At 74.1% G+C, this 21,662-nt stretch overlaps 17 non-coding genes across 17 annotated transcripts; all 17 read right to left on the bottom strand.

Moving 5' to 3' along the window:
* Nucleotides 1–830: 830 nt before the first annotated feature.
* On the bottom strand, nucleotides 831–949 carry LOC132594848 (5S ribosomal RNA). The gene has a single exon (XR_009561017.1). It is a non-coding gene; the product is annotated as a 5S ribosomal RNA (ribosomal RNA).
* Nucleotides 950–3,644: 2,695 nt separating this feature from the next.
* On the bottom strand, nucleotides 3,645–3,763 carry LOC132594859 (5S ribosomal RNA). The gene has a single exon (XR_009561028.1). It is a non-coding gene; the product is annotated as a 5S ribosomal RNA (ribosomal RNA).
* Nucleotides 3,764–4,695: 932 nt separating this feature from the next.
* LOC132594870 (5S ribosomal RNA) lies at nucleotides 4,696–4,814 on the bottom strand. Its single transcript, XR_009561039.1, has one exon. It is a non-coding gene; the product is annotated as a 5S ribosomal RNA (ribosomal RNA).
* A 932-nt stretch (nucleotides 4,815–5,746) lies between these two features.
* On the bottom strand, nucleotides 5,747–5,865 carry LOC132594871 (5S ribosomal RNA). Its single transcript, XR_009561040.1, has one exon. It is a non-coding gene; the product is annotated as a 5S ribosomal RNA (ribosomal RNA).
* Nucleotides 5,866–6,797: 932 nt separating this feature from the next.
* On the bottom strand, nucleotides 6,798–6,916 carry LOC132594872 (5S ribosomal RNA). Its single transcript, XR_009561041.1, has one exon. It is a non-coding gene; the product is annotated as a 5S ribosomal RNA (ribosomal RNA).
* Nucleotides 6,917–7,848: 932 nt separating this feature from the next.
* On the bottom strand, nucleotides 7,849–7,967 carry LOC132594874 (5S ribosomal RNA). The gene has a single exon (XR_009561043.1). It is a non-coding gene; the product is annotated as a 5S ribosomal RNA (ribosomal RNA).
* A 932-nt stretch (nucleotides 7,968–8,899) lies between these two features.
* LOC132594875 (5S ribosomal RNA) lies at nucleotides 8,900–9,018 on the bottom strand. Its single transcript, XR_009561044.1, has one exon. It is a non-coding gene; the product is annotated as a 5S ribosomal RNA (ribosomal RNA).
* Nucleotides 9,019–9,950: 932 nt separating this feature from the next.
* LOC132594876 (5S ribosomal RNA) lies at nucleotides 9,951–10,069 on the bottom strand. Its single transcript, XR_009561045.1, has one exon. It is a non-coding gene; the product is annotated as a 5S ribosomal RNA (ribosomal RNA).
* A 932-nt stretch (nucleotides 10,070–11,001) lies between these two features.
* Nucleotides 11,002–11,120, bottom strand: LOC132594877 (5S ribosomal RNA). The gene has a single exon (XR_009561046.1). It is a non-coding gene; the product is annotated as a 5S ribosomal RNA (ribosomal RNA).
* Nucleotides 11,121–13,816: 2,696 nt separating this feature from the next.
* LOC132594866 (5S ribosomal RNA) lies at nucleotides 13,817–13,936 on the bottom strand. Its single transcript, XR_009561035.1, has one exon. It is a non-coding gene; the product is annotated as a 5S ribosomal RNA (ribosomal RNA).
* Nucleotides 13,937–14,868: 932 nt separating this feature from the next.
* LOC132594878 (5S ribosomal RNA) lies at nucleotides 14,869–14,987 on the bottom strand. The gene has a single exon (XR_009561047.1). It is a non-coding gene; the product is annotated as a 5S ribosomal RNA (ribosomal RNA).
* Nucleotides 14,988–15,919: 932 nt separating this feature from the next.
* Nucleotides 15,920–16,038, bottom strand: LOC132594879 (5S ribosomal RNA). Its single transcript, XR_009561048.1, has one exon. It is a non-coding gene; the product is annotated as a 5S ribosomal RNA (ribosomal RNA).
* A 932-nt stretch (nucleotides 16,039–16,970) lies between these two features.
* LOC132594880 (5S ribosomal RNA) lies at nucleotides 16,971–17,089 on the bottom strand. The gene has a single exon (XR_009561049.1). It is a non-coding gene; the product is annotated as a 5S ribosomal RNA (ribosomal RNA).
* Nucleotides 17,090–18,021: 932 nt separating this feature from the next.
* Nucleotides 18,022–18,140, bottom strand: LOC132594881 (5S ribosomal RNA). Its single transcript, XR_009561050.1, has one exon. It is a non-coding gene; the product is annotated as a 5S ribosomal RNA (ribosomal RNA).
* Nucleotides 18,141–19,072: 932 nt separating this feature from the next.
* Nucleotides 19,073–19,191, bottom strand: LOC132594882 (5S ribosomal RNA). The gene has a single exon (XR_009561051.1). It is a non-coding gene; the product is annotated as a 5S ribosomal RNA (ribosomal RNA).
* A 932-nt stretch (nucleotides 19,192–20,123) lies between these two features.
* Nucleotides 20,124–20,242, bottom strand: LOC132594883 (5S ribosomal RNA). Its single transcript, XR_009561052.1, has one exon. It is a non-coding gene; the product is annotated as a 5S ribosomal RNA (ribosomal RNA).
* Nucleotides 20,243–21,172: 930 nt separating this feature from the next.
* Nucleotides 21,173–21,291, bottom strand: LOC132594885 (5S ribosomal RNA). Its single transcript, XR_009561054.1, has one exon. It is a non-coding gene; the product is annotated as a 5S ribosomal RNA (ribosomal RNA).
* Between the last annotated feature and the right edge of the window lie 371 nt (nucleotides 21,292–21,662).

The raw sequence follows: 21,662 nt of genomic DNA on the forward strand, positions 1-21,662 counted from the left end.
CCGCCCAGGCAGGGGCAACGGAGGTCTCGGGTATCGGGCGGCGGCGGAGGGTTTGGCGACCACCTCCCAGCCCAGGGCGGCCGTGACCCAGCAAACCCTTCGGCGCTTGGCGCCCCGCCCAAGATCCCGCACGTCGCTCACAGGGACGTGGCCCCGGAGGCTTCAGGGCCCGGGGCCCGCGGTCCCTTGGGCATCGGCCCTGCCCGCCCACGCGGCCCTAGGCGCAGCCCGGCCGCAGCCCGGGCCGGCCCTCCTGCCCGACAGCAGCTGGCCCGAAGCCACCGGGAGCCACCATTGAGTCGCCACGGCCCCTCAGCCCCGGCAAGGCCACCCTTGCCCCCACACCCCCCGCCGAGCTCAGGACCCCGCCCCTGGTGGCCGGCAGGCCCGGGGAAGCGGCCCCTGCCCTCGATCCCGCTCCCGCACCCGGCCGCGGTGACACGCCAGAGGGGCGGGGTGGGGGGGGGCTTTTGTCGGAGGGAGCTGTGGAGGGACACACCGGCACACAGGTGGCGGCGCCGGGGCTGGGCGCCGGTGGGGGCGGCCAGGTGCAGGTCGAGGGGCTCGCGGGCCGAAAGGACGGCAACTGGGCCCGCGGCGGAGTCTGGGTCCGGGCCAGCCACCCCGGGAGCGTCTGGGGTGCGGCTGCCTTCCAGGGCCGCCTTCTGGCCGCCTGGCCGGCCGGGCCGGCGGGGAGCGACCCCGCCGGCGCGCGCCGTGGTGGGAGGGGCCTGAGGAGGTGGGGCCTGCAGCGGGGCCCGGCGGGGGCGGAGCCGGCGGCCCCCGCCGCGGGCGAGTAAAGGAGAAGGCGGGCGGAGCGGGAGGCAAAAAGCCTACAGCACCCGGTATTCCCAGGCGGTCTCCCATCCAAGTACTAACCAGGCCCGACCCTGCTTAGCTTCCGAGATCAGACGAGATCGGGCGCGTTCAGGGTGGTATGGCCGTAGACGGGGGCGGGGTCCGCGGGCGGCCTCTTGAGGCCCAGTTTCGCTGGCGCTGGCGCCTTAACGCCAGCCTGGCGGCCGGCCCGCCCCGGCAGGGCCCCCTCGCCCGCCCAGGCAGGGGCAACGGAGGTCTCGGGTATCGGGCGGCGGCGGAGGGTTTGGCGACCACCTCCCAGCCCAGGGCGGCCGTGACCCAGCAAACCCTTCGGCGCTTGGCGCCCCGCCCAAGATCCCGCACGTCGCTCACAGGGACGTGGCCCCGGAGGCTTCAGGGCCCGGGGCCCGCGGTCCCTTGGGCATCGGCCCTGCCCGCCCACGCGGCCCTAGGCGCAGCCCGGCCGCAGCCCGGGCCGGCCCTCCTGCCCGACAGCAGCTGGCCCGAAGCCACCGGGAGCCACCATTGAGTCGCCACGGCCCCTCAGCCCCGGCAAGGCCACCCTTGCCCCCACACCCCCCGCCGAGCTCAGGACCCCGCCCCTGGTGGCCGGCAGGCCCGGGGAAGCGGCCCCTGCCCTCGATCCCGCTCCCGCACCCGGCCGCGGTGACACGCCAGAGGGGCGGGGTGGGGGGGGGCTTTTGACGGAGGGAGCTGTGGAGGGACATACCGGCACACAGGTGGCGGCGCCGGGGCTGGGCGCCGGTGGGGGCGGCCAGGTGCAGGTCGAGGGGCTCGCGGGCCGAAAGGACGGCAACTGGGCCCATGGCGGAGTCTGGGTCTGGAGGGCTCTGAGCCTCCATCCGCTCTGTTGCCTCGGGTCTACCGGCCCGACGCCTGGTAGCGCGACACCCCACCGGCCCAGAGACGTAGCCTCCCCAGCTGTGCTCACAGCGAGTCCAACCGCAGCCTGCATCCCTCCACGGGACACTTGGATTACTCCCGCGATCCCCACGAGGTGCGGCACCCGGCGGCCGAATGGGCTGAGATCCTGCCCTTGCGGCGCCCTGTGGCCACCTCCGCCTCCCTCACGGTACTGGCCGAGGCCTCGGACCAGCGGGCCCCGGCTCCCAGCTCAGCGCTGCTCCTCCGCCCCTCTCACCTCCTGCCCGACGTCCAGGCTACCGAGCACCCTCCACCCCCGCCCACCTTCATGCCACTCAGCCGGAACCCGGGAGGCAATGCCAACTACCAGGTGTATGACAGTCTGGTGCTGAAGCGGCAACCGCAGGAGGGCCAAGCGCGGGCCAACTCGCTGCTACCTTCCACCTCGGCCTCCAGGCCCTCTCTGCACGGGAGCCAGACTGGGAAAATGAACTTACCAGCAGCAAGTGGGGGCAGGGGCAGGGGGCGGCAGGGCATGGAGAGAGGAATAAAGAGCGCCAGAGTCCAGGAAACATTGGTGGTCTGTGGCTTGGAAGCGCCACTCCTTCTGCCAGCCTGGGTCCCTGCGCTTGGCTTCCTGCAATAAGAAGCCAGTGTCCCCTTCTTGGCCTGAGGGTCCCTTTGGTTTAGTGGCCACAGTTCTGCCAGCAGGCCCCTCCTGGTCCTATACCATGCACTAAGTATATCTGCAGCTGCAGACTCCAAACCCCTGGTCTCTGGGCACCTCCTCTGTGTCTCAGCTGTCCCTGTCCACAGAGAGCCTCATACAAGAAGTTGCTTCCAAACTGGGAGGTTCCACATCTGGGCAGGTCCAGCTCCAGGCCCAGTGAAGGGCATGAAGAAGGCTGAGGCTCTGGACTCCAGCCAGGCCTTCAGCAGGCCTCTGAGGCCAAGGTCTTCCTAGTCTCAAGAGGGGCCAAGAGACGCAATGTGTCATTTGAACAAGTGAGTCAGCGGGCGGTGAGCGAATGAATGACCGCTCGAGGGGATGTATGCCGGCCACCGGGCCCTGTTTGACTGTCCAGGCTCAGCTTACCTGACCCTGGTTACCAGGGAATGCCACTCTGGGCCCTCCTTTTCATCCCCCTCCCTCACTGTGACCTCACCACCTGCCCCATTATGACCCAGTCTGGCTCCCAGTTAAAACTGGAGGGCAGAGGGCCCAGGCAGTCCTGGGACCAACGGCCATGGGTGAGCGAAACTACTACCGAGCCGAGCCGTTCACTGGCCCCATCCCCAGGAAATGCCAGGAGCAAGGATACTCAATTCTTCTGATCCCGGTCAGCTTCATCTTGCTCAACGTGGGGATCAACATGGTGACTATGGTCAGGGCAGGATCTGTGCAGCGCGGTTGGGGGAGCCCTGGGGTCTTGAAGGGGCTGAGGTGGGAGGGCTGCTGGGGTGTGACCGGGACAAGGGTTGGATTTCAGGGCTCACCCTGCTCCCGGCCTCCCCCCTCCCCTTCTTGCCTCAACTCTGGAGGCATCTGAAGAGATTCTTGCGGGCACTTTTCAATCGTATTTTCCACAAAGGTGAGTGGGCGCCGGCGTGGGTTCAGGGGATGTGGGCCTGTCCCCTTTCTTCTATCCCTGCCTTGATTCTCAGCCCCTCAGGAACCCAGGCCCTGACCCATCTCGCCTTTCCCCACAGACAAGCAAGCCAGCTGTGTAGGCACCCATCGCATGTGCATGCGCTGCTCCGTGGATCCCAAGAACCTGTGCTCAAGAGTTTCTTCCCACTTCTGCCATCGCCCAAGCTTCCTGCTCGGGCAGGTAAACCCACCTTGACTACTGCCTGCAGCGGGGCTCGGCGGGGGCGGAGCCGGCGGCCCCCCCGCCGCGGGCGAGTAAAGGAGAAGGCGGGCGGAGCGGGAGGCAAAAAGCCTACAGCACCCGGTATTCCCAGGCGGTCTCCCATCCAAGTACTAACCAGGCCCGACCCTGCTTAGCTTCCGAGATCAGACGAGATCGGGCGCGTTCAGGGTGGTATGGCCGTAGACGGGGGCGGGGGGCCGCGGGCGGCCTCTTGAGGCCCAGTTTCGCTGGCGCTGGCGCCTTAACGCCAGCCTGGCGGCCGGCCCGCCCCGGCAGGGCCCCCTCGCCCGCCCAGGCAGGGGCAACGGAGGTCTCGGGTATCGGGCGGCGGCGGAGGGTTTGGCGACCACCTCCCAGCCCAGGGCGGCCGTGACCCAGCAAACCCTTCGGCGCTTGGCGCCCCGCCCAAGATCCCGCACGTCGCTCACAGGGACGTGGCCCCGGAGGCTTCAGGGCCCGGGGCCCGCGGTCCCTTGGGCATCGGCCCTGCCCGCCCACGCGGCCCTAGGCGCAGCCCGGCCGCAGCCCGGGCCGGCCCTCCTGCCCGACAGCAGCTGGCCCGAAGCCACCGGGAGCCACCAATGAGTCGCCACGGCCCCTCAGCCCCGGCAAGGCCACCCTTGCCCCCACACCCCCCGCCGAGCTCAGGACCCCGCCCCTGGTGGCCGGCAGGCCCGGGGAAGCGGCCCCTGCCCTCGATCCCGCTCCCGCACCCGGCCGCGGTGACACGCCAGAGGGGCGGGGTGGGGGGGGGCTTTTGTCGGAGGGAGCTGTGGAGGGACACACCGGCACACAGGTGGCGGCGCCGGGGCTGGGCGCCGGTGGGGGCGGCCAGGTGCAGGTCGAGGGGCTCGCGGGCCGAAAGGACGGCAACTGGGCCCGCGGCGGAGTCTGGGTCCGGGCCAGCCACCCCGGGAGCGTCTGGGGTGCGCCTGCCTTCCAGGGCCGCCTTCTGGCCGCCTGGCCGGCCGGGCCGGCGGGGAGCGACCCCGCCGGCGCGCGCCGTGGTGGGAGGGGCCTGAGGAGGTGGGGCCTGCAGCGGGGCCCGGCGGGGGCGGAGCCGGCGGCCCCCGCCGCGGGCGAGTAAAGGAGAAGGCGGGCGGAGCGGGAGGCAAAAAGCCTACAGCACCCGGTATTCCCAGGCGGTCTCCCATCCAAGTACTAACCAGGCCCGACCCTGCTTAGCTTCCGAGATCAGACGAGATCGGGCGCGTTCAGGGTGGTATGGCCGTAGACGGGGGCGGGGGGCCGCGGGCGGCCTCTTGAGGCCCAGTTTCGCTGGCGCTGGCGCCTTAACGCCAGCCTGGCGGCCGGCCCGCCCCGGCAGGGCCCCCTCGCCCGCCCAGGCAGGGGCAACGGAGGTCTCGGGTATCGGGCGGCGGCGGAGGGTTTGGCGACCACCTCCCAGCCCAGGGCGGCCGTGACCCAGCAAACCCTTCGGCGCTTGGCGCCCCGCCCAAGATCCCGCACGTCGCTCACAGGGACGTGGCCCCGGAGGCTTCAGGGCCCGGGGCCCGCGGTCCCTTGGGCATCGGCCCTGCCCGCCCACGCGGCCCTAGGCGCAGCCCGGCCGCAGCCCGGGCCGGCCCTCCTGCCCGACAGCAGCTGGCCCGAAGCCACCGGGAGCCACCAATGAGTCGCCACGGCCCCTCAGCCCCGGCAAGGCCACCCTTGCCCCCACACCCCCCGCCGAGCTCCGGACCCCGCCCCTGGTGGCCGGCAGGCCCGGGGAAGCGGCCCCTGCCCTCGATCCCGCTCCCGCACCCGGCCGCGGTGACACGCCAGAGGGGCGGGGTGGGGGGGGGCTTTTGTCGGAGGGAGCTGTGGAGGGACACACCGGCACACAGGTGGCGGCGCCGGGGCTGGGCGCCGGTGGGGGCGGCCAGGTGCAGGTCGAGGGGCTCGCGGGCCGAAAGGACGGCAACTGGGCCCGCGGCGGAGTCTGGGTCCGGGCCAGCCACCCCGGGAGCGTCTGGGGTGCGCCTGCCTTCCAGGGCCGCCTTCTGGCCGCCTGGCCGGCCGGGCCGGCGGGGAGCGACCCCGCCGGCGCGCGCCGTGGTGGGAGGGGCCTGAGGAGGTGGGGCCTGCAGCGGGGCCCGGCGGGGGCGGAGCCGGCGGCCCCCGCCGCGGGCGAGTAAAGGAGAAGGCGGGCGGAGCGGGAGGCAAAAAGCCTACAGCACCCGGTATTCCCAGGCGGTCTCCCATCCAAGTACTAACCAGGCCCGACCCTGCTTAGCTTCCGAGATCAGACGAGATCGGGCGCGTTCAGGGTGGTATGGCCGTAGACGGGGGCGGGGGGCCGCGGGCGGCCTCTTGAGGCCCAGTTTCGCTGGCGCTGGCGCCTTAACGCCAGCCTGGCGGCCGGCCCGCCCCGGCAGGGCCCCCTCGCCCGCCCAGGCAGGGGCAACGGAGGTCTCGGGTATCGGGCGGCGGCGGAGGGTTTGGCGACCACCTCCCAGCCCAGGGCGGCCGTGACCCAGCAAACCCTTCGGCGCTTGGCGCCCCGCCCAAGATCCCGCACGTCGCTCACAGGGACGTGGCCCCGGAGGCTTCAGGGCCCGGGGCCCGCGGTCCCTTGGGCATCGGCCCTGCCCGCCCACGCGGCCCTAGGCGCAGCCCGGCCGCAGCCCGGGCCGGCCCTCCTGCCCGACAGCAGCTGGCCCGAAGCCACCGGGAGCCACCATTGAGTCGCCACGGCCCCTCAGCCCCGGCAAGGCCACCCTTGCCCCCACACCCCCCGCCGAGCTCAGGACCCCGCCCCTGGTGGCCGGCAGGCCCGGGGAAGCGGCCCCTGCCCTCGATCCCGCTCCCGCACCCGGCCGCGGTGACACGCCAGAGGGGCGGGGTGGGGGGGGGCTTTTGTCAGAGGGAGCTGTGGAGGGACACACCGGCACACAGGTGGCGGCGCCGGGGCTGGGCGCCGGTGGGGGCGGCCAGGTGCAGGTCGAGGGGCTCGCGGGCCGAAAGGACGGCAACTGGGCCCGCGGCGGAGTCTGGGTCCGGGCCAGCCACCCCGGGAGCGTCTGGGGTGCGCCTGCCTTCCAGGGCCGCCTTCTGGCCGCCTGGCCGGCCGGGCCGGCGGGGAGCGACCCCGCCGGCGCGCGCCGTGGTGGGAGGGGCCTGAGGAGGTGGGGCCTGCAGCGGGGCCCGGCGGGGGCGGAGCCGGCGGCCCCCGCCGCGGGCGAGTAAAGGAGAAGGCGGGCGGAGCGGGAGGCAAAAAGCCTACAGCACCCGGTATTCCCAGGCGGTCTCCCATCCAAGTACTAACCAGGCCCGACCCTGCTTAGCTTCCGAGATCAGACGAGATCGGGCGCGTTCAGGGTGGTATGGCCGTAGACGGGGGCGGGGGGCCGCGGGCGGCCTCTTGAGGCCCAGTTTCGCTGGCGCTGGCGCCTTAACGCCAGCCTGGCGGCCGGCCCGCCCCGGCAGGGCCCCCTCGCCCGCCCAGGCAGGGGCAACGGAGGTCTCGGGTATCGGGCGGCGGCGGAGGGTTTGGCGACCACCTCCCAGCCCAGGGCGGCCGTGACCCAGCAAACCCTTCGGCGCTTGGCGCCCCGCCCAAGATCCCGCACGTCGCTCACAGGGACGTGGCCCCGGAGGCTTCAGGGCCCGGGGCCCGCGGTCCCTTGGGCATCGGCCCTGCCCGCCCACGCGGCCCTAGGCGCAGCCCGGCCGCAGCCCGGGCCGGCCCTCCTGCCCGACAGCAGCTGGCCCGAAGCCACCGGGAGCCACCATTGAGTCGCCACGGCCCCTCAGCCCCGGCAAGGCCACCCTTGCCCCCACACCCCCCGCCGAGCTCAGGACCCCGCCCCTGGTGGCCGGCAGGCCCGGGGAAGCGGCCCCTGCCCTCGATCCCGCTCCCGCACCCGGCCGCGGTGACACGCCAGAGGGGCGGGGTGGGGGGGGGCTTTTGTCGGAGGGAGCTGTGGAGGGACACACCGGCACACAGGTGGCGGCGCCGGGGCTGGGCGCCGGTGGGGGCGGCCAGGTGCAGGTCGAGGGGCTCGCGGGCCGAAAGGACGGCAACTGGGCCCGCGGCGGAGTCTGGGTCCGGGCCAGCCACCCCGGGAGCGTCTGGGGTGCGCCTGCCTTCCAGGGCCGCCTTCTGGCCGCCTGGCCGGCCGGGCCGGCGGGGAGCGACCCCGCCGGCGCGCGCCGTGGTGGGAGGGGCCTGAGGAGGTGGGGCCTGCAGCGGGGCCCGGCGGGGGCGGAGCCGGCGGCCCCCGCCGCGGGCGAGTAAAGGAGAAGGCGGGCGGAGCGGGAGGCAAAAAGCCTACAGCACCCGGTATTCCCAGGCGGTCTCCCATCCAAGTACTAACCAGGCCCGACCCTGCTTAGCTTCCGAGATCAGACGAGATCGGGCGCGTTCAGGGTGGTATGGCCGTAGACGGGGGCGGGGGGCCGCGGGCGGCCTCTTGAGGCCCAGTTTCGCTGGCGCTGGCGCCTTAACGCCAGCCTGGCGGCCGGCCCGCCCCGGCAGGGCCCCCTCGCCCGCCCAGGCAGGGGCAACGGAGGTCTCGGGTATCGGGCGGCGGCGGAGGGTTTGGCGACCACCTCCCAGCCCAGGGCGGCCGTGACCCAGCAAACCCTTCGGCGCTTGGCGCCCCGCCCAAGATCCCGCACGTCGCTCACAGGGACGTGGCCCCGGAGGCTTCAGGGCCCGGGGCCCGCGGTCCCTTGGGCATCGGCCCTGCCCGCCCACGCGGCCCTAGGCGCAGCCCGGCCGCAGCCCGGGCCGGCCCTCCTGCCCGACAGCAGCTGGCCCGAAGCCACCGGGAGCCACCATTGAGTCGCCACGGCCCCTCAGCCCCGGCAAGGCCACCCTTGCCCCCACACCCCCCGCCGAGCTCAGGACCCCGCCCCTGGTGGCCGGCAGGCCCGGGGAAGCGGCCCCTGCCCTCGATCCCGCTCCCGCACCCGGCCGCGGTGACACGCCAGAGGGGCGGGGTGGGGGGGGGCTTTTGTCGGAGGGAGCTGTGGAGGGACACACCGGCACACAGGTGGCGGCGCCGGGGCTGGGCGCCGGTGGGGGCGGCCAGGTGCAGGTCGAGGGGCTCGCGGGCCGAAAGGACGGCAACTGGGCCCGCGGCGGAGTCTGGGTCCGGGCCAGCCACCCCGGGAGCGTCTGGGGTGCGCCTGCCTTCCAGGGCCGCCTTCTGGCCGCCTGGCCGGCCGGGCCGGCGGGGAGCGACCCCGCCGGCGCGCGCCGTGGTGGGAGGGGCCTGAGGAGGTGGGGCCTGCAGCGGGGCCCGGCGGGGGCGGAGCCGGCGGCCCCCGCCGCGGGCGAGTAAAGGAGAAGGCGGGCGGAGCGGGAGGCAAAAAGCCTACAGCACCCGGTATTCCCAGGCGGTCTCCCATCCAAGTACTAACCAGGCCCGACCCTGCTTAGCTTCCGAGATCAGACGAGATCGGGCGCGTTCAGGGTGGTATGGCCGTAGACGGGGGCGGGGGGCCGCGGGCGGCCTCTTGAGGCCCAGTTTCGCTGGCGCTGGCGCCTTAACGCCAGCCTGGCGGCCGGCCCGCCCCGGCAGGGCCCCCTCGCCCGCCCAGGCAGGGGCAACGGAGGTCTCGGGTATCGGGCGGCGGCGGAGGGTTTGGCGACCACCTCCCAGCCCAGGGCGGCCGTGACCCAGCAAACCCTTCGGCGCTTGGCGCCCCGCCCAAGATCCCGCACGTCGCTCACAGGGACGTGGCCCCGGAGGCTTCAGGGCCCGGGGCCCGCGGTCCCTTGGGCATCGGCCCTGCCCGCCCACGCGGCCCTAGGCGCAGCCCGGCCGCAACCCGGGCCGGCCCTCCTGCCCGACAGCAGCTGGCCCGAAGCCACCGGGAGCCACCATTGAGTCGCCACGGCCCCTCAGCCCCGGCAAGGCCACCCTTGCCCCCACACCCCCCGCCGAGCTCAGGACCCCGCCCCTGGTGGCCGGCAGGCCCGGGGAAGCGGCCCCTGCCCTCGATCCCGCTCCCGCACCCGGCCGCGGTGACACGCCAGAGGGGCGGGGTGGGGGGGGGCTTTTGTCGGAGGGAGCTGTGGAGGGACACACCGGCACACAGGTGGCGGCGCCGGGGTTGGGCGCCGGTGGGGGCGGCCAGGTGCAGGTCGAGGGGCTCGCGGGCCGAAAGGACGGCAACTGGGCCCGCGGCGGAGTCTGGGTCCGGGCCAGCCACCCCGGGAGCGTCTGGGGTGCGCCTGCCTTCCAGGGCCGCCTTCTGGCCGCCTGGCCGGCCGGGCCGGCGGGGAGCGACCCCGCCGGCGCGCGCCGTGGTGGGAGGGGCCTGAGGAGGTGGGGCCTGCAGCGGGGCCCGGCGGGGGCGGAGCCGGCGGCCCCCGCCGCGGGCGAGTAAAGGAGAAGGCGGGCGGAGCGGGAGGCAAAAAGCCTACAGCACCCGGTATTCCCAGGCGGTCTCCCATCCAAGTACTAACCAGGCCCGACCCTGCTTAGCTTCCGAGATCAGACGAGATCGGGCGCGTTCAGGGTGGTATGGCCGTAGACGGGGGCGGGGGGCCGCGGGCGGCCTCTTGAGGCCCAGTTTCGCTGGCGCTGGCGCCTTAACGCCAGCCTGGCGGCCGGCCCGCCCCGGCAGGGCCCCCTCGCCCGCCCAGGCAGGGGCAACGGAGGTCTCGGGTATCGGGCGGCGGCGGAGGGTTTGGCGACCACCTCCCAGCCCAGGGCGGCCGTGACCCAGCAAACCCTTCGGCGCTTGGCGCCCCGCCCAAGATCCCGCACGTCGCTCACAGGGACGTGGCCCCGGAGGCTTCAGGGCCCGGGGCCCGCGGTCCCTTGGGCATCGGCCCTGCCCGCCCACGCGGCCCTAGGCGCAGCCCGGCCGCAGCCCGGGCCGGCCCTCCTGCCCGACAGCAGCTGGCCCGAAGCCACCGGGAGCCACCATTGAGTCGCCACGGCCCCTCAGCCCCGGCAAGGCCACCCTTGCCCCCACACCCCCCGCCGAGCTCAGGACCCCGCCCCTGGTGGCCGGCAGGCCCGGGGAAGCGGCCCCTGCCCTCGATCCCGCTCCCGCACCCGGCCGCGGTGACACACCAGAGGGGCGGGGTGGGGGGGGGCTTTTGTCGGAGGGAGCTGTGGAGGGACACACCGGCACACAGGTGGCGGCGCCGGGGTTGGGCGCCGGTGGGGGCGGCCAGGTGCAGGTCGAGGGGCTCGCGGGCCGAAAGGACGGCAACTGGGCCCGCGGCGGAGTCTGGGTCCGGGCCAGCCACCCCGGGAGCGTCTGGGGTGCGGCTGCCTTCCAGGGCCGCCTTCTGGCCGCCTGGCCGGCCGGGCCGGCGGGGAGCGACCCCGCCGGCGCGCGCCGTGGTGGGAGGGGCCTGAGGAGGTGGGGCCTGCAGCGGGGCCCGGCGGGGGCGGAGCCGGCGGCCCCCGCCGCGGGCGAGTAAAGGAGAAGGCGGGCGGAGCGGGAGGCAAAAAGCCTACAGCACCCGGTATTCCCAGGCGGTCTCCCATCCAAGTACTAACCAGGCCCGACCCTGCTTAGCTTCCGAGATCAGACGAGATCGGGCGCGTTCAGGGTGGTATGGCCGTAGACGGGGGCGGGGGGCCGCGGGCGGCCTCTTGAGGCCCAGTTTCGCTGGCGCTGGCGCCTTAACGCCAGCCTGGCGGCCGGCCCGCCCCGGCAGGGCCCCCTCGCCCGCCCAGGCAGGGGCAACGGAGGTCTCGGGTATCGGGCGGCGGCGGAGGGTTTGGCGACCACCTCCCAGCCCAGGGCGGCCGTGACCCAGCAAACCCTTCGGCGCTTGGCGCCCCGCCCAAGATCCCGCACGTCGCTCACAGGGACGTGGCCCCGGAGGCTTCAGGGCCCGGGGCCCGCGGTCCCTTGGGCATCGGCCCTGCCCGCCCACGCGGCCCTAGGCGCAGCCCGGCCGCAGCCCGGGCCGGCCCTCCTGCCCGACAGCAGCTGGCCCGAAGCCACCGGGAGCCACCATTGAGTCGCCACGGCCCCTCAGCCCCGGCAAGGCCACCCTTGCCCCCACACCCCCCGCCGAGCTCAGGACCCCGCCCCTGGTGGCCGGCAGGCCCGGGGAAGCGGCCCCTGCCCTCGATCCCGCTCCCGCACCCGGCCGCGGTGACACGCCAGAGGGGCGGGGTGGGGGGGGGCTTTTGACGGAGGGAGCTGTGGAGGGACATACCGGCACACAGGTGGCGGCGCCGGGGCTGGGCGCCGGTGGGGGCGGCCAGGTGCAGGTCGAGGGGCTCGCGGGCCGAAAGGACGGCAACTGGGCCCATGGCGGAGTCTGGGTCTGGAGGGCTCTGAGCCTCCATCCGCTCTGTTGCCTCGGGTCTACCGGCCCGACGCCTGGTAGCGCGACACCCCACCGGCCCAGAGACGTAGCCTCCCCAGCTGTGCTCACAGCGAGTCCAACCGCAGCCTGCATCCCTCCACGGGACACTTGGATTACTCCCGCGATCCCCACGAGGTGCGGCACCCGGCGGCCGAATGGGCTGAGATCCTGCCCTTGCGGCGCCCTGTGGCCACCTCCGCCTCCCTCACGGTACTGGCCGAGGCCTCGGACCAGCGGGCCCCGGCTCCCAGCTCAGCGCTGCTCCTCCGCCCCTCTCACCTCCTGCCCGACGTCCAGGCTACCGAGCACCCTCCACCCCCGCCCACCTTCATGCCACTCAGCCGGAACCCGGGAGGCAATGCCAACTACCAGGTGTATGACAGTCTGGTGCTGAAGCGGCAACCGCAGGAGGGCCAAGCGCGGGCCAACTCGCTGCTACCTTCCACCTCGGCCTCCAGGCCCTCTCTGCACGGGAGCCAGACTGGGAAAATGAACTTACCAGCAGCAAGTGGGGGCAGGGGCAGGGGGCGGCAGGGCATGGAGAGAGGAATAAAGAGCGCCAGAGTCCAGGAAACATTGGTGGTCTGTGGCTTGGAAGCGCCACTCCTTCTGCCAGCCTGGGTCCCTGCGCTTGGCTTCCTGCAATAAGAAGCCAGTGTCCCCTTCTTGGCCTGAGGGTCCCTTTGGTTTAGTGGCCACAGTTCTGCCAGCAGGCCCCTCCTGGTCCTATACCATGCACTAAGTACATCTGCAGCTGCAGACTCCAAACCCCTGGTCTCTGGGCACCTCCTCTGTGTCTCAGCTGTCCCTGTCCACAGAGAGCCTCATACAAGAAGTTGCTTCCAAACTGGGAGGTTCCACATCTGGGCAGGTCCAGCTCCAGGCCCAGTGAAGGGCATGAAGAAGGCTGAGGCTCTGGACTCCAGCCAGGCCTTCAGCAGGCCTCTGAGGCCAAGGTCTTCCTAGTCTCAAGAGGGGCCAAGAGACGCAATGTGTCATTTGAACAAGTGAGTCAGCGGGCGGTGAGCGAATGAATGACCGCTCGAGGGGATGTATGCCGGCCACCGGGCCCTGTTTGACTGTCCAGGCTCAGCTTACCTGACCCTGGTTACCAGGGAATGCCACTCTGGGCCCTCCTTTTCATCCCCCTCCCTCACTGTGACCTCACCACCTGCCCCATTATGACCCAGTCTGGCTCCCAGTTAAAACTGGAGGGCAGAGGGCCCAGGCAGTCCTGGGACCAACGGCCATGGGTGAGCGAAACTACTACCGAGCCGAGCCGTTCACTGGCCCCATCCCCAGGAAATGCCAGGAGCAAGGATACTCAATTCTTCTGATCCCGGTCAGCTTCATCTTGCTCAACGTGGGGATCAACATGGTGACTATGGTCAGGGCAGGATCTGTGCAGCGCGGTTGGGGGAGCCCTGGGGTCTTGAAGGGGCTGAGGTGGGAGGGCTGCTGGGGTGTGACCGGGACAAGGGTTGGATTTCAGGGCTCACCCTGCTCCCGGCCTCCCCCCTCCCCTTCTTGCCTCAACTCTGGAGGCATCTGAAGAGATTCTTGCGGGCACTTTTCAATCGTATTTTCCACAAAGGTGAGTGGGCGCCGGCGTGGGTTCAGGGGATGTGGGCCTGTCCCCTTTCTTCTATCCCTGCCTTGATTCTCAGCCCCTCAGGAACCCAGGCCCTGACCCATCTCGCCTTTCCCCACAGACAAGCAAGCCAGCTGTGTAGGCACCCATCGCATGTGCATGCGCTGCTCCGTGGATCCCAAGAACCTGTGCTCAAGAGTTTCTTCCCACTTCTGCCATCGCCCAAGCTTCCTGCTCGGGCAGGTAAACCCACCTTGACTACTGCCTGCAGCGGGGCTCGGCGGGGGCGGAGCCGGCGGCCCCCCCGCCGCGGGCGAGTAAAGGAGAAGGCGGGCGGAGCGGGAGGCAAAAAGCCTACAGCACCCGGTATTCCCAGGCGGTCTCCCATCCAAGTACTAACCAGGCCCCGACCCTGCTTAGCTTCCGAGATCAGACGAGATCGGGCGCGTTCAGGGTGGTATGGCCGTAGACGGGGGCGGGGGGCCGCGGGCGGCCTCTTGAGGCCCAGTTTCGCTGGCGCTGGCGCCTTAACGCCAGCCTGGCGGCCGGCCCGCCCCGGCAGGGCCCCCTCGCCCGCCCAGGCAGGGGCAACGGAGGTCTCGGGTATCGGGCGGCGGCGGAGGGTTTGGCGACCACCTCCCAGCCCAGGGCGGCCGTGACCCAGCAAACCCTTCGGCGCTTGGCGCCCCGCCCAAGATCCCGCACGTCGCTCACAGGGACGTGGCCCCGGAGGCTTCAGGGCCCGGGGCCCGCGGTCCCTTGGGCATCGGCCCTGCCCGCCCACGCGGCCCTAGGCGCAGCCCGGCCGCAGCCCGGGCCGGCCCTCCTGCCCGACAGCAGCTGGCCCGAAGCCACCGGGAGCCACCATTGAGTCGCCACGGCCCCTCAGCCCCGGCAAGGCCACCCTTGCCCCCACACCCCCCGCCGAGCTCAGGACCCCGCCCCTGGTGGCCGGCAGGCCCGGGGAAGCGGCCCCTGCCCTCGATCCCGCTCCCGCACCCGGCCGCGGTGACACGCCAGAGGGGCGGGGTGGGGGGGGGCTTTTGTCGGAGGGAGCTGTGGAGGGACACACCGGCACACAGGTGGCGGCGCCGGGGCTGGGCGCCGGTGGGGGCGGCCAGGTGCAGGTCGAGGGGCTCGCGGGCCGAAAGGACGGCAACTGGGCCCGCGGCGGAGTCTGGGTCCGGGCCAGCCACCCCGGGAGCGTCTGGGGTGCGCCTGCCTTCCAGGGCCGCCTTCTGGCCGCCTGGCCGGCCGGGCCGGCGGGGAGCGACCCCGCCGGCGCGCGCCGTGGTGGGAGGGGCCTGAGGAGGTGGGGCCTGCAGCGGGGCCCGGCGGGGGCGGAGCCGGCGGCCCCCGCCGCGGGCGAGTAAAGGAGAAGGCGGGCGGAGCGGGAGGCAAAAAGCCTACAGCACCCGGTATTCCCAGGCGGTCTCCCATCCAAGTACTAACCAGGCCCGACCCTGCTTAGCTTCCGAGATCAGACGAGATCGGGCGCGTTCAGGGTGGTATGGCCGTAGACGGGGGCGGGGGGCCGCGGGCGGCCTCTTGAGGCCCAGTTTCGCTGGCGCTGGCGCCTTAACGCCAGCCTGGCGGCCGGCCCGCCCCGGCAGGGCCCCCTCGCCCGCCCAGGCAGGGGCAACGGAGGTCTCGGGTATCGGGCGGCGGCGGAGGGTTTGGCGACCACCTCCCAGCCCAGGGCGGCCGTGACCCAGCAAACCCTTCGGCGCTTGGCGCCCCGCCCAAGATCCCGCACGTCGCTCACAGGGACGTGGCCCCGGAGGCTTCAGGGCCCGGGGCCCGCGGTCCCTTGGGCATCGGCCCTGCCCGCCCACGCGGCCCTAGGCGCAGCCCGGCCGCAGCCCGGGCCGGCCCTCCTGCCCGACAGCAGCTGGCCCGAAGCCACCGGGAGCCACCATTGAGTCGCCACGGCCCCTCAGCCCCGGCAAGGCCACCCTTGCCCCCACACCCCCCGCCGAGCTCAGGACCCCGCCCCTGGTGGCCGGCAGGCCCGGGGAAGCGGCCCCTGCCCTCGATCCCGCTCCCGCACCCGGCCGCGGTGACACGCCAGAGGGGCGGGGTGGGGGGGGGCTTTTGACGGAGGGAGCTGTGGAGGGACACACCGGCACACAGGTGGCGGCGCCGGGGCTGGGCGCCGGTGGGGGCGGCCAGGTGCAGGTCGAGGGGCTCGCGGGCCGAAAGGACGGCAACTGGGCCCGCGGCGGAGTCTGGGTCCGGGCCAGCCACCCCGGGAGCGTCTGGGGTGCGCCTGCCTTCCAGGGCCGCCTTCTGGCCGCCTGGCCGGCCGGGCCGGCGGGGAGCGACCCCGCCGGCGCGCGCCGTGGTGGGAGGGGCCTGAGGAGGTGGGGCCTGCAGCGGGGCCCGGCGGGGGCGGAGCCGGCGGCCCCCGCCGCGGGCGAGTAAAGGAGAAGGCGGGCGGAGCGGGAGGCAAAAAGCCTACAGCACCCGGTATTCCCAGGCGGTCTCCCATCCAAGTACTAACCAGGCCCGACCCTGCTTAGCTTCCGAGATCAGACGAGATCGGGCGCGTTCAGGGTGGTATGGCCGTAGACGGGGGCGGGGGGCCGCGGGCGGCCTCTTGAGGCCCAGTTTCGCTGGCGCTGGCGCCTTAACGCCAGCCTGGCGGCCGGCCCGCCCCGGCAGGGCCCCCTCGCCCGCCCAGGCAGGGGCAACGGAGGTCTCGGGTATCGGGCGGCGGCGGAGGGTTTGGCGACCACCTCCCAGCCCAGGGCGGCCGTGACCCAGCAAACCCTTCGGCGCTTGGCGCCCCGCCCAAGATCCCGCACGTCGCTCACAGGGACGTGGCCCCGGAGGCTTCAGGGCCCGGGGCCCGCGGTCCCTTGGGCATCGGCCCTGCCCGCCCACGCGGCCCTAGGCGCAGCCCGGCCGCAGCCCGGGCCGGCCCTCCTGCCCGACAGCAGCTGGCCCGAAGCCACCGGGAGCCACCATTGAGTCGCCACGGCCCCTCAGCCCCGGCAAGGCCACCCTTGCCCCCACACCCCCCGCCGAGCTCAGGACCCCGCCCCTGGTGGCCGGCAGGCCCGGGGAAGCGGCCCCTGCCCTCGATCCCGCTCCCGCACCCGGCCGCGGTGACACGCCAGAGGGGCGGGGTGGGGGGGGGCTTTTGACGGAGGGAGCTGTGGAGGGACACACCGGCACACAGGTGGCGGCGCCGGGGCTGGGCGCCGGTGGGGGCGGCCAGGTGCAGGTCGAGGGGCTCGCGGGCCGAAAGGACGGCAACTGGGCCCGCGGCGGAGTCTGGGTCCGGGCCAGCCACCCCGGGAGCGTCTGGGGTGCGCCTGCCTTCCAGGGCCGCCTTCTGGCCGCCTGGCCGGCCGGGCCGGCGGGGAGCGACCCCGCCGGCGCGCGCCGTGGTGGGAGGGGCCTGAGGAGGTGGGGCCTGCAGCGGGGCCCGGCGGGGGCGGAGCCGGCGGCCCCCGCCGCGGGCGAGTAAAGGAGAAGGCGGGCGGAGCGGGAGGCAAAAAGCCTACAGCACCCGGTATTCCCAGGCGGTCTCCCATCCAAGTACTAACCAGGCCCGACCCTGCTTAGCTTCCGAGATCAGACGAGATCGGGCGCGTTCAGGGTGGTATGGCCGTAGACGGGGGCGGGGGGCCGCGGGCGGCCTCTTGAGGCCCAGTTTCGCTGGCGCTGGCGCCTTAACGCCAGCCTGGCGGCCGGCCCGCCCCGGCAGGGCCCCCTCGCCCGCCCAGGCAGGGGCAACGGAGGTCTCGGGTATCGGGCGGCGGCGGAGGGTTTGGCGACCACCTCCCAGCCCAGGGCGGCCGTGACCCAGCAAACCCTTCGGCGCTTGGCGCCCCGCCCAAGATCCCGCACGTCGCTCACAGGGACGTGGCCCCGGAGGCTTCAGGGCCCGGGGCCCGCGGTCCCTTGGGCATCGGCCCTGCCCGCCCACGCGGCCCTAGGCGCAGCCCGGCCGCAGCCCGGGCCGGCCCTCCTGCCCGACAGCAGCTGGCCCGAAGCCACCGGGAGCCACCAATGAGTCGCCACGGCCCCTCAGCCCCGGCAAGGCCACCCTTGCCCCCACACCCCCCGCCGAGCTCAGGACCCCGCCCCTGGTGGCCGGCAGGCCCGGGGAAGCGGCCCCTGCCCTCGATCCCGCTCCCGCACCCGGCCGCGGTGACACGCCAGAGGGGCGGGGTGGGGGGGGGCTTTTGTCGGAGGGAGCTGTGGAGGGACACACCGGCACACAGGTGGCGGCGCCGGGGCTGGGCGCCGGTGGGGGCGGCCAGGTGCAGGTCGAGGGGCTCGCGGGCCGAAAGGACGGCAACTGGGCCCGCGGCGGAGTCTGGGTCCGGGCCAGCCACCCCGGGAGCGTCTGGGGTGCGCCTGCCTTCCAGGGCCGCCTTCTGGCCGCCTGGCCGGCCGGGCCGGCGGGGAGCGACCCCGCCGGCGCGCGCCGTGGTGGGAGGGGCCTGAGGAGGTGGGGCCTGCAGCGGGGCCCGGCGGGGGCGGAGCCGGCGGCCCCCGCCGCGGGCGAGTAAAGGAGAAGGCGGGCGGAGCGGGAGGCAAAAAGCCTACAGCACCCGGTATTCCCAGGCGGTCTCCCATCCAAGTACTAACCAGGCCCGACCCTGCTTAGCTTCCGAGATCAGACGAGATCGGGCGCGTTCAGGGTGGTATGGCCGTAGACGGGGGCGGGGGGCCGCGGGCGGCCTCTTGAGGCCCAGTTTCGCTGGCGCTGGCGCCTTAACGCCAGCCTGGCGGCCGGCCCGCCCCGGCAGGGCCCCCTCGCCCGCCCAGGCAGGGGCAACGGAGGTCTCGGGTATCGGGCGGCGGCGGAGGGTTTGGCGACCACCTCCCAGCCCAGGGCGGCCGTGACCCAGCAAACCCTTCGGCGCTTGGCGCCCCGCCCAAGATCCCGCACGTCGCTCACAGGGACGTGGCCCCGGAGGCTTCAGGGCCCGGGGCCCGCGGTCCCTTGGGCATCGGCCCTGCCCGCCCACGCGGCCCTAGGCGCAGCCCGGCCGCAGCCCGGGCCGGCCCTCCTGCCCGACAGCAGCTGGCCCGAAGCCACCGGGAGCCACCATTGAGTCGCCACGGCCCCTCAGCCCCGGCAAGGCCACCCTTGCCCCCACACCCCCCGCCGAGCTCAGGACCCCGCCCCTGGTGGCCGGCAGGCCCGGGGAAGCGGCCCCTGCCCTCGATCCCGCTCCCGCACCCGGCCGCGGTGACACGCCAGAGGGGCGGGGTGGGGGGGGGCTTTTGTCAGAGGGAGCTGTGGAGGGACACACCGGCACACAGGTGGCGGCGCCGGGGCTGGGCGCCGGTGGGGGCGGCCAGGTGCAGGTCGAGGGGCTCGCGGGCCGAAAGGACGGCAACTGGGCCCGCGGCGGAGTCTGGGTCCGGGCCAGCCACCCCGGGAGCGTCTGGGGTGCGCCTGCCTTCCAGGGCCGCCTTCTGGCCGCCTGGCCGGCCGGGCCGGCGGGGAGCGACCCCGCCGGCGCGCGCCGTGGTGGGAGGGGCCTGAGGAGGTGGGGCCTGCAGCGGGGCCCGGCGGGGGCGGAGCCGGCGGCCCCCGCCGCGGGCGAGTAAAGGAGAAGGCGGGCGGAGCGGGAGGCAAAAAGCCTACAGCACCCGGTATTCCCAGGCGGTCTCCCATCCAAGTACTAACCAGGCCCGACCCTGCTTAGCTTCCGAGATCAGACGAGATCGGGCGCGTTCAGGGTGGTATGGCCGTAGACGGGGGCGGGGGGCCGCGGGCGGCCTCTTGAGGCCCAGTTTCGCTGGCGCTGGCGCCTTAACGCCAGCCTGGCGGCCGGCCCGCCCCGGCAGGGCCCCCTCGCCCGCCCAGGCAGGGGCAACGGAGGTCTCGGGTATCGGGCGGCGGCGGAGGGTTTGGCGACCACCTCCCAGCCCAGGGCGGCCGTGACCCAGCAAACCCTTCGGCGCTTGGCGCCCCGCCCAAGATCCCGCACGTCGCTCACAGGGACGTGGCCCCGGAGGCTTCAGGGCCCGGGGCCCGCGGTCCCTTGGGCATCGGCCCTGCCCGCCCACGCGGCCCTAGGCGCAGCCCGGCCGCAGCCCGGGCCGGCCCTCCTGCCCGACAGCAGCTGGCCCGAAGCCACCGGGAGCCACCATTGAGTCGCCACGGCCCCTCAGCCCCGGCAAGGCCACCCTTGCCCCCACACCCCCCGCCGAGCTCAGGACCCCGCCCCTGGTGGCCGGCAGGCCCGGGGAAGCGGCCCCTGCCCTCGATCCCGCTCCCGCACCCGGCCGCGGTGACACGCCAGAGGGGCGGGGTGGGGGGGGGCTTTTGTCGGAGGGAGCTGTGGAGGGACACACCGGCACACAGGTGGCGGCGCCGGGGCTGGGCGCCGGTGGGGGCGGCCAGGTGCAGGTCGAGGGGCTCGCGGGCCGAAAGGACGGCAACTGGGCCCGCGGCGGAGTCTGGGTCCGGGCCAGCCACCCCGGGAGCGTCTGGGGTGCGCCTGCCTTCCAGGGCCGCCTTCTGGCCGCCTGGCCGGCCGGGCCGGCGGGGAGCGACCCCGCCGGCGCGCGCCGTGGTGGGAGGGGCCTGAGGAGGTGGGGCCTGCAGCGGGGCCCGGCGGGGGCGGAGCCGGCGGCCCCCGCCGCGGGCGAGTAAAGGAGAAGGCGGGCGGAGCGGGAGGCAAAAAGCCTACAGCACCCGGTATTCCCAGGCGGTCTCCCATCCAAGTACTAACCAGGCCCGACCCTGCTTAGCTTCCGAGATCAGACGAGATCGGGCGCGTTCAGGGTGGTATGGCCGTAGACGGGGGCGGGGGGCCGCGGGCGGCCTCTTGAGGCCCAGTTTCGCTGGCGCTGGCGCCTTAACGCCAGCCTGGCGGCCGGCCCGCCCCGGCAGGGCCCCCTCGCCCGCCCAGGCAGGGGCAACGGAGGTCTCGGGTATCGGGCGGCGGCGGAGGGTTTGGCGACCACCTCCCAGCCCAGGGCGGCCGTGACCCAGCAAACCCTTCGGCGCTTGGCGCCCCGCCCAAGATCCCGCACGTCGCTCACAGGGACGTGGCCCCGGAGGCTTCAGGGCCCGGGGCCCGCGGTCCCTTGGGCATCGGCCCTGCCCGCCCACGCGGCCCTAGGCGCAGCCCGGCCGCAGCCCGGGCCGGCCCTCCTGCCCGACAGCAGCTGGCCCGAAGCCACCGGGAGCCACCATTGAGTCGCCACGGCCCCTCAGCCCCGGCAAGGCCACCCTTGCCCCCACACCCCCCGCCGAGCTCAGGACCCCGCCCCTGGTGGCCGGCAGGCCCGGGGAAGCGGCCCCTGCCCTCGATCCCGCTCCCGCACCCGGCCGCGGTGACACGCCAGAGGGGCGGGGTGGGGGGGGCTTTTGTCAGAGGGAGCTGTGGAGGGACACACCGGCACACAGGTGGCGGCGCCGGGGTTGGGCGCCGGTGGGGGCGGCCAGGTGCAGGTCGAGGGGCTCGCGGGCCGAAAGGACGGCAACTGGGCCCGCGGCGGAGTCTGGGTCCGGGCCAGCCACCCCGGGAGCGTGTGGGGTGCGGCTGCCTTCCAGGGCCGCCTTCTGGCCGCCTGGCCGGCCGGGCCGGCGGGGAGCGACCCCGCCGGCGCGCGCCGTGGTGGGAGGGGCCTGAGGAGGTGGGGCCTGCAGCGGGGCCCGGCGGGGGCGGAGCCGGCGACCCCGCCGCGGGCGAGTAAAGGAGAAGGCGGGCGGAGCGGGAGGCAAAAAGCCTACAGCACCCGGTATTCCCAGGCGGTCTCCCATCCAAGTACTAACCAGGCCCGACCCTGCTTAGCTTCCGAGATCAGACGAGATCGGGCGCGTTCAGGGTGGTATGGCCGTAGACGGGGGCGGGGGGCCGCGGGCGGCCTCTTGAGGCCCAGTTTCGCTGGCGCTGGCGCCTTAACGCCAGCCTGGCGGCCGGCCCGCCCCGGCAGGGCCCCCTCGCCCGCCCAGGCAGGGGCAACGGAGGTCTCGGGTATCGGGCGGCGGCGGAGGGTTTGGCGACCACCTCCCAGCCCAGGGCGGCCGTGACCCAGCAAACCCTTCGGCGCTTGGCGCCCCGCCCAAGATCCCGCACGTCGCTCACAGGGACGTGGCCCCGGAGGCTTCAGGGCCCGGGGCCCGCGGTCCCTTGGGCATCGGCCCTGCCCGCCCACGCGGCCCTAGGCGCAGCCCGGCCGCAGCCCGGGCCGGCCCTCCTGCCCGACAGCAGCT

Source organism: Globicephala melas, unplaced genomic scaffold, assembly GCF_963455315.2.
Source record: "Globicephala melas unplaced genomic scaffold, mGloMel1.2 SCAFFOLD_309, whole genome shotgun sequence".
Taxonomy (NCBI): Eukaryota; Metazoa; Chordata; class Mammalia; order Artiodactyla; family Delphinidae; genus Globicephala; species Globicephala melas.